Source organism: Cucumis sativus, chromosome 7, assembly GCF_000004075.3.
Source record: "Cucumis sativus cultivar 9930 chromosome 7, Cucumber_9930_V3, whole genome shotgun sequence".
Classification (NCBI taxonomy): Eukaryota; Viridiplantae; Streptophyta; class Magnoliopsida; order Cucurbitales; family Cucurbitaceae; genus Cucumis; species Cucumis sativus.
This window is the reverse complement of record NC_026661.2, coordinates 8,976,351-8,986,301: the sequence shown is the minus strand read 5'-3', so window position 1 is coordinate 8,986,301 and position 9,951 is coordinate 8,976,351. Positions and strand designations below refer to the sequence as shown.

Sequence of the window (9,951 nt, the reverse complement as noted above, 5' to 3'; positions counted from 1 at the left end):
TGATGATCCTTTGTTAGGAACGTTTTGGCAAGACTGGAGACTGCTTATCTGAGTCGGAATCCCACTGCAAAATCATTTTGGAGCTTATTTGATCAGTTCATGTTGATACAAATTTCTCTTGATCGTAATGCATTTGGAACTTTTGGAGTATTTTTCTTCCTTCCGTTTATTTTCAACTTTCAATTTCATTTTCAATTTCTGCGTATTTTTTATTCTTTCTTATGTATATTGTTTTCTAATGGTCATTTGTGGTGCAAATTTTTCCTTTTAAGTCAATGGTTATTTTGTAAATAGAAAAAACAAAGTGAACCATGTCATCGTTCTACTCTTTCTACAACATTTCCATAAAGAAGCAAGAAAACAATAGTCTTTTGTGATTTAACATTTTGCCATTCGTGGCGATACCCTTAAATCTCCTCACAATCTCTTTGTTCTTCCAACAATCATCATTAAGAAAAATCCCTCGAATCTGAACCCCATGTCTTTTCTTTTCTCCTCACCAGCTAGAATTTTGCCCACTCTCCAAACAAAATCTTTTCAACCTTATTTTTCTTTACTACCCATTTCCAAAAATTTGATTTCCCTCCTCGAAAAATCATCGTCCATGCAGAAACCTGCGGCTGGGAGCTGATTGTTCTCGATCAAGTCCAGTGCTGAACCCCCAAATGGATTGCAAGGATCAAAGGTTAAGGTTTATTTTTTTGTTATCGTTGGTTAGAGTTTTTGTCTTTTTTTTTCTGCTTTGAGTTAATTTCATTGTTTTTGAAGAATTTAAAGTTGTGGGTTGTGCTGATTCTTTCTTAGGAACGTTTTGGAAAACCTGGAGACTGCAAATCTGAGACGAAATTCTACTCAAAATCCGTTTTGGAGCTTGTTCTATCTGTTCATGGTGAATCAAGTCCGTTTTGTTCTGCTTGCACTTTCATTTTGAATTTTTGCATATTTTTTATTCTTTTCGATGTATATTGTTTTCTAATGGGCATTTAGTGTGCAATGTCTTTCTTTTAAGTCATTGGTTACTTTGTAAAGAGAAAAAAAAGTGAATTATGTCCTTGTTCTACTCTTTCTACAACATTTACATAAAAAAGCAAAAAAACTGCTAAAACAGGCAAATCAAACTTCCTTAAGCATTCAATTGGCCATTTAGTCTTTTGGGATTTAACATTCTTCCATTCTTTTTGTTACCCTTAAATCTCTTTGTTCTTCCAACAATCATTAAGAAAAATCATTGTAAACCGAACCCCATGTGTTTCATTTTTCTCCTCATCGGCCAGGATTTTGTTTGGGGAGTTGACAAAATTCTGGCCGATGAGGAGAAAAATGAAACACATGGGGTTCGGTTTACAATTTTGTCAACTCCCCAAACAAAATTCTTTCAACCTTATTTTTCTTCACTACCAATTTCCAAAATCTTCATTTCCCTCGGAGAATCTTTGTCGATGCCGAAACTTGCGGCTGGGAACCAATAGTCTCAATCATGTCCAAATGTTGAACCTCCCATTGGACGACAATGATTAAGGGTTAAGGTGGATTTTTTTGTTATCGTTGGTTAGAATTCTTGTTGTGTTTTTTTCTGCCTTGATTTAATTCCATTGCTTTTGAAGAATTTAAAGTTATAGGTTTGTGATGCATGTTGATGGGAAGCTGAATCCTTTGTTCGGAAAGTTTTGGTCAACATGGATGCAATTTGTTGGAGTCAGAATCCCATTGCAAAATCTGTTTTGGGGATTGTTCAATTTGTTCATGATGATACAACTTGTTATGTTCACATTGCATTTATAACTGTTGGGGTATTTTTCTTCCTTCCATTTTTTTTCTACTTCCAATTTCATTTTCAATTTCTGGATTGAGCATTCAATTTCAAGAAACCCATTGCATATTTGTCAAAAGAAAATTTCAGTTGGCAAGTGTTTTGGAACATCAGGAAAAAATAATTGTATAGTTTATAAGTTCGGGTAATTTTGAGGTAGTTGTCCGGTAATGAATTTTTCTAAATTACCTTGACTCTACCTTAATATAGGACGTGTGTGTCTTCTAATTTCACTTTAGTTGGGCCTTTCTTTTTACTGGATCTTATTTTGTATTGGTCATTCGTTGTGCAAGCCTGGAGCCGGCTTCTATGAGTCGGAATCCCACTACAAAATTCGTTATAGAGCTTGTTCGATTTGTTCACAGTGAGACATGTTTGTTATGATCGTATTGCATTTAGAACTTTTGGGGTATTTTTCTTCCTTCCATTTTTTTCCTACTTCCAATTATATTTTTAATTTCTGCATTTTTTTTATTGTTTCTTGAGTATATTGTTTTCTATTGGTCATTTGTTGTTCAATGTCTTTCTTTTAAGTCATTGGTTACTTTGTAAAGAGAGAAACAAAGTGAACCATGTCATCGTTCTACTCTTTGTACAACATATCCATAAAGAAGCAAGAAAATTGCATATAGCCATACCAAACGTACAATTCAATTCCCATTCCTCTGTCTTTTCCCTAGCTTGAAAGAGAATTTCTTTCTTCCTTCTTCCTCTCAATTGGCCATTTAGTCTTTTCGGGGATTTAACATTCTGCCATTGTCGTTGCCGTTAAACCTTCTCACAATCTCTTTGTTCTTCCAACAATCATTAAGAAAAATCTGTGTAAACTAAACCCCATTTCTTCCATTCTCTTTCCACTGGCTAGAGTTTTTCCCACTCACCAAACAAAATCCTCTCAACCTTATTTTTCTTCACTACCCATTTCCAAAATTTTCATTTACTTGGAAATTCATTGTCGATGTCGAAACCTGCAGCTCGGAATCGATTGTTCTCGATCATGTCCCGTTCTGAACCTCCCAATGGACTGCAAGGATCAAGGCTTAAGGTTTATTTTTTTGTTATTGTTGGTTAGATTTCTTGTTTTGTTTTGTTCTGCTTTAAGTTAATTGCATTGTGTTTGAAGAACTTAAAGTTATGGTGAGATGATCCTTTCTTAGGAACGTTTTGGTATGGATTGATGTGGCAATATGGATTGATGTATCTTTTTCAAGTAAAAAATAATTAAAAGCGGATAAATACACAACATAAATTAATTACAACGTAGAAACAAAATAATTACAGTTGAAGAATGTGGATATTTTGGTATTTTATAAAATACCGTGCACGTGCAAAAAATACTATTTGCTAAAATTCAAAAGAAAAAGTAGTTTGTCATTTTTCAAAATGATCCATAAAAATGTTGTTATATCTCTTATGACAAAGAGTGTGAATCTACTAGTCCATATTCGACTTGTTTTTTTGTTGGTAAAATTGGATAAGACCGCATTATATTGAAATAAATACACTAATGACATTTTAAAACCAATAGTGATAGAAATTATAATTTAATTAATGTTCTTAAGTCAAATAAACATGGTTTAAAAGTCTTTATAAACACAATTAGTGTAATTGTTTTTAATTTTAATTCATTTACACATCTTTGTGCGTGTGTGAGTTTGTGTGGGTGCGTGCGCATGCGCATGTGCGTGTATGTGTGTGCGTTTGTGCGTATGTTCGTGTGTGGCTGTCGCGCGTGTGTACGTGTGTGTACACGTGCGTACATGTGTGTGTGCACATGTGTGTGTGCACATGTGTGCGTACATGTTTGCGTGTATGCACATTTTGTGCGTGTGCATGTGTGGGTGGGTGTGCACATGTGCTTGTGTGCAAACAAGTTGATATTTTTTAATGTAGACTTTCTCCTAGTTTTAAAATAATAATTTAGTTATCTTTATATTCAAACTATTAATGTTATTTTGAGATAAAGATGGTGAACAAGTTGATACTTTTTAGTTTTGAAATTCAATTAAGATTATTTCAATACAAAATCTATCGTTGCGATTTTAAAATTCTGAAAAATAATAATTTTGTTATTTTGAAATTCAATTTGGTTATTTTAAAATTCAAATTCAATTAGGTTATTTTGAAAATAGTAAGATTGTATAAAGTTATAAAAACTTGAACCAATTAGTTGAGTCTCGAGATATTAAGAAAAAAGTTATGACATGGGTTGATGTATCTTTTTCAGGTAAAAAATAATTAAAAGCTGATAAATGCATAACATAAATATATTACAACGTAGAAACGGAATAATTACAGTTGGAGAAAGTGGATATTTTGATATTTTATAAAATACCATGCACGTGCAATAAGGCTATATGTTAAAATTTAAAAAAAAAATAGTTTTGCCATTTTTTAAATTGACCCATAAAAACGTTGTTATATCTCTTATGAATAGTGTGAATCTACTAGTCCATATTCGACTTGTTTTTTTTTTTTTTTGTAAAATTGGATAAAATCGCATTAAATTGAAATAATCACACTAATGACACTTTTCAACCAATATTGATAAAAATTATAATTTAATTAATGTTATTAAGTCAAATGAACATGGTTTAAAAGTCTTTTTAAACACAAGTAATGTAATTGTTTCTTATCTTTAATTCATTTACGCAGTTTTGTGCATTTGTGCGTGTGTGTATGTGCGTGCGTGTCGGTGTGTGGGTATGCGTGTGGGTGTGAGTGTGCGTTCGTGCGTGTGTGTATGCGTGCGAGTGTGTGTGCGTGCAAGTGTACGTTTGTGCACATTTGTGCATGTGGGTGGGTGTGTGTATGCGTGTGTGCATTCGTGTTTGTGTGCTGATGTGCACACGTGTGTGTGTGTGCTTATGTGTGTCTGTGTGTGTGCGGACGCGTATGTGCTTGTGCGCGTGGGTGTGTCGGTGTGTGTGCACTCATACGTGCGTGTGTACGTGTGTGCGCGTTTGCCCGTGTCCGTGTGTGCTTGTGTGTGAACAAGTTGATATATTTTAATGTTGAGTTTCTCTCAAATTTAAAATAATAATTTTATTATCTTGATATTCAAGTCATTAATGTTATTTTGAGATAAAAGATAGCGAACAAGTTGATATTTTTTAATTTTGAAATTCAATTTAGGTTATTTTAATACAAAATCTATCTGAAATTTTGAAATTTTGAAAAATAATAATTCTGTTATTTTGAAATTCAATTTGGTTGTTTTGAAATTTCAATTCCATTAGGTTATTTTGAAAATTGTAAGATTGAGTAAATTTATGAAAATCTTGAATCAATTACTTGAGTCTCGAGATATTAAGAAAAAATTTATGATATAGGTTTATGTATCTTTTTCAGATAAAAAAATAATTAAAAGTTGATAAATGCATAACATAAACTAATTACAAAGTAGAAACAAAATAATTACAGTTGGAGAAGATGAATATTTTGGTATTTTAGAAAATACCATGCACGTGATAGAATGCTATTTGCTAAAATTCAAAAGAAAAAGTAGTTTTGTCATTTTTAAAATGACCCATAAAAACGTTGCTATATCTCTTATGACAAAGAGTGTGGATCTACGGGTCCATATTCGACTTGTTTTTTGTTGTTAAAATTGGATAAAACTCCATTATATTAAAATAATTACACTAATGACACTTTTCAACCAATATTGATAAAAATTGTTATTTAATTAATGTTATTAAGTCAAATGAATATGGTTTAAAAGTTTTTCTATGCTTTATGTGTGCGTTCGTGCGTGTGTGCGTGTGCGAACATGTTGACATTTTTTAGTGATGAGATTCTTCCAATTTTAAAATAATAATTTCGTTATCTTGATGTTTAAGCCATTAATGTTATTTTGAGATAAAAATAGCGAACAAGTTGATATTTTTTAATTTTGAATTCAATTAAGGTTATTTTGATACAAAATCTATGTTGAGATTCTCAAATTCTGAAAAATAATAATTTTGTTATTTTGAAATTCAAATTCAATTGGGTTATTTTGAAATTAGTAAGATTGAATAAAGTTATTAAAATATTGAATCAATTAGTTGAGTCCCAAGATATTAAAAAAAAAGTTGCAATATGGATTGATGTATATTTTTCAAGTAAAAATTAATTAAAAGCTGATAAATGACATAAATTAATTACAACGTAGAAACTAAATAATTACAGTTGGGAAGGTGGATATTTTGTAAAATACCATGCACGTGCAAAAAATGTTATTTGCTAAAATTCAAAAGAAAAAATAGTTTTTCCATTTTTAAAATAACCCATAGAAAAGTTGTTATATCTCTTAGGACAAAGAGTGTGGATCTACAGGTCCATATTCGACTTATTTTTTGTTGGTAAAATTGCATAAAACCGCATTATATTGAAATAATGACACTCTTAAACCAATATTGATAGAAATTATAATTTAATTAATGTTTTTAAGTCAAATGAACATGATTTTTACTCCTAAACATAATTATTGTAATTGTTTTTTAATCTTAATTCATTTACACATCTTTGTGCATATGTGTGCGTGCGCGTGGGCGTGTGGGTGAGTGTGCGTGTACGCTAGCGTGTCCGTGTGTGCGCATGTGCACGTGTGTGTGAGACGTGTGTGCTCGTGTGCGCGTGTGCTTGTGGGTGTTCGTGTGTGCGAACAAGTTGATATTTTTTAATGTTGAGATTCTCTCAATTTTAAAATAATAATTTAGTTTTCTTGATATTCAAGCCATTAATATTATTTTGAGATAAAGATATCGAACAAGTTGATATTTTTTACTTTTGAAATTCAATTAAGGTTATTTTGATACAAAATCTATCGTTGAGATTCTCAAATACTATTAAATTATAATTTTGTTATTTTGAAATTCAAATTCAATTTGGTTATTTTGAAGTTAGTAAGATTGAATAAAATTATTAAAATGTTGATTCTCAAATTATATAAATTTGGTTACACTAGAAGAAATTTGCCATTCAATATCGGTTTAAAATCGACATTAATGATATTTGGTGTCAGTTCGGAACGACATTAATGATCTTTGGTGTCAGTTCGGAACTGACATCTATGCTAACGTTATTAAAGGCCTTTAATGTCGTTTTTGCTTTGATGTCGGTTTAAAAACGATATCAAATGCATCAGTAATGTCGGTATGGTCATTGATGTTGGTTTAAAACCGACATTTTTTATGGTGCTATTTTTGACCTTTAGTGTCAGTTTGCCTTTGATATCGTTTTTAAACCGACATTAAAGTCTTGTTTTTGGATCTATTTTTACAAAAAAATATATAATTATTGCATTATTGTTCATTTTTTATAAACTGACATTAGATACGTGTAAATAAATATTTTTTTCTCACACCAACAAATCAATAAAATTAATATTATTTTAGGAACTACAATATTTTTCTTTTACATTTGTATATAGAAAATGAAATCTTAATATTGCGTTTGTATATACATTCTATAATAATACATGAAACTAGATCCTAATACAAGACTTAAATAAGAAATCTTAAACGCTTTCACAATCTTCAACTTCAACAATTGCTTCCATCTACTTAGCTTAGCTTGGCTGGCTATCTAAGACCAAAATATACTTTACAACCTGGGGAAGATTAAATCTAGAATTTGCAAAATTAGTACATATTATTTAAAATCAAACTAAACAGACTGCAATCTAAATGTGGAAAATTAAAAATTACCACAAAGTTTCAGTAGAGTAAATAATGTAGCAGCAACAAAGAAGACAATTGAAATGGCAACCCAAAAGTGCTGCAAAAATAAAGAAGAAAATAAGCTTTGATAAAACAACTCATTAAGAAGAAGAAAATAACCTAATTTGGTTCTTCAAAGATCTATAAGAAAAAGAGGAATACAACTAAAGAATAATTATACCATCCTCGACTCTTACTTCAAAGCAAATTTTGAATGTTCAATTTAGCAATGCTAGTCTATAGGCTTCTTACTCTTAATTGTATAAATTTACCCATCAATAGCAACATTGTTTTTATAGAGAAAGTTAAACAATGGAGATGATAAATAATCTTACAAACTCCTATTGGATCGTTTTTCTTTTCAAATGAAAATAGTTAATTTATTTCATTTATGGAAGGTGAAAATCTCAAATATATAGTAAAAGAACATGGAATATAAGGAAGCCCATAAAAAGAAGAGACTCCACTAGCTAGGTATTGATCAAAGATAAATATATGGATAAATAGATGCAACCTACAAATATATCAAAACAGACTAATACTCAAACTAAACTAAAGAAAACAAAAACATTTACTACTAAAAGATAAAATAAAACACAATTCAAAACAATTAATTACCAAGATTGATCTCAATCGAAAACCAAAACGCATCACATTATGAAGATATTGTGCTTCACATAACACTCCAAATAGCTATACCAAAATTACTTACTCTACATTTTCCATTTTGGCAAATCCACCTACAAGAATGCTAGTTACCAAGCTCATTTCTATGTCTTCTCTTCTTTCATTTTTCTAACAAAAGATAGTATGAATAAGGCTGCACATTTGAAAAAATAAAGACAATTAATAATCAATAATGCTACCTAGCAGTCACAAGTTAACAATCAAATGAAGAAACCCAAGGATTTTTGCGGCGGAAGCACGATGAAGATTGGTTGCCGTTCGCGATCTAGGGTCACAGATTGAGAAGAGAACAAAATTAGAAACCAACTTGGAGAGAAATAAAAGAAAAATTGATAGGGAAAGAGTAGAGTAAGAAAGAGAAAAGTAAGAAAGAGAGGAAAAATTTACTTTTTAAAACCTAACAATTTTTTAAAAAGAAATTAAAAATGGGGGCCATTAATGTCAGTTTTTACAAAATACAAAAAATTAAAAAAAAAATAAAACTGGCTGATCATTAATGTCGATTTAAAAACGACATTAAACCCTTATCATTAATGTCGGTTTGATCCACCTTTTCAAAAACGACAATAAAGACAATTTTTCATTTTTTTCACCTGACACTACAACCCAGATTTGTTGTAGTGTTATTATGGGTTGATGTATCTTTTTCAGATAAAAAATGCTATTTGCTAAAATTCAAAAGAAAAAGTTGTTTTGTCATTTTTTAAAATGACCCATAAAAACGTTATTATATCTCTTATGACAAAGAGTGTGGATTTACTAGTCCATATTTGACTTGTTTTTTGTTGGTAAAATTGGATAAGATCGCATTATATTGATATAATTACACTAATGACACTCTTAAATCAATATTAATAGAAATTATAATTTAATTAATGTTATTAAGTTAAATGAATATAGTTTAAAATTATAATTGATTTTGTAATATTGAAGCACAAACCAATTCAATAATTACAAATCGAAAGCATCCATTCATTCTTTGGATACACAAGCGTAAAAAAAACTTTTTCAAAATCTTAAAGATAATACAAATAAATAAAAATACGGATTTAATTTTCAAGGAGTATGAATCATTACCTCTCCTTACCCTTCTTTAAGAATCACTTAAGCAACTTCTTCCTAGCAATTGGAAGATATGTTAGAAAACAATACAAATTAGCATAGAACATCACAGTAAACAAAAGCGTTCAGAGTAACGTACACAAAAGTATAAGAGTTTATCTTTTTTAAAGCTACAAACTAATGGGTTCACCAGATATCTCATCAAATAGGTTCACCGGTGACTGCTGAAACGTGTGGGTTGTGACTGTTGAATCAGAATCAGTCCGATTTTAGGTGGGTATCTAACCGAATGGGTTCAGAGTTGGAGATTTGTGGGTGGTGAATGCTGAATCTGGCTATCTCACAAACACGATTCACTGGAGAGAAAAATATTTTGATGGTGGTCGTGAGAGCTGGGCACAAACGTAGATGAAGGTGGATGAAGGAAATGATTGATTTCAATATAACATCCCAAAACTAGTAAGTTAACTTTAATGTGTGTTATATTGAAATTTTTTAGGTGTTATGTGTGAAATTATTTGATTTGTGGAAGTTAAGTACGTTGGAGTGATATGTGGTTAATTCTGAAATTTGAAATCCTATTGTTAAAGTGGTGATTTTTGGATTGATTGGTTGGTAAATTAAATTTGTAAAGTTTGAAGTATTATGAGTAATTATTGTTTATCAGTATAAGCAAAGTTATAGAGG

The 9,951-nt window shown here is 30.7% G+C and overlaps 2 long non-coding RNA genes across 2 annotated transcripts; one reads left to right on the top strand and one right to left on the bottom strand.

Moving 5' to 3' along the window:
* LOC116405036 lies at window positions 1-1,162 on the top strand. Its single transcript, XR_004218095.1, has 3 exons — window positions 1-147; window positions 611-685; window positions 805-1,162. It is a non-coding gene; the product is annotated as an uncharacterized LOC116405036 (long non-coding RNA).
* A 6,073-nt stretch (window positions 1,163-7,235) lies between these two features.
* LOC116405270 lies at window positions 7,236-8,315 on the bottom strand. Its single transcript, XR_004218406.1, has 3 exons — window positions 8,228-8,315; window positions 7,504-7,573; window positions 7,236-7,422 (listed from the first exon to the last, which is right to left on the bottom strand). It is a non-coding gene; the product is annotated as an uncharacterized LOC116405270 (long non-coding RNA).
* Window positions 8,316-9,951: the final 1,636 nt, after the last annotated feature.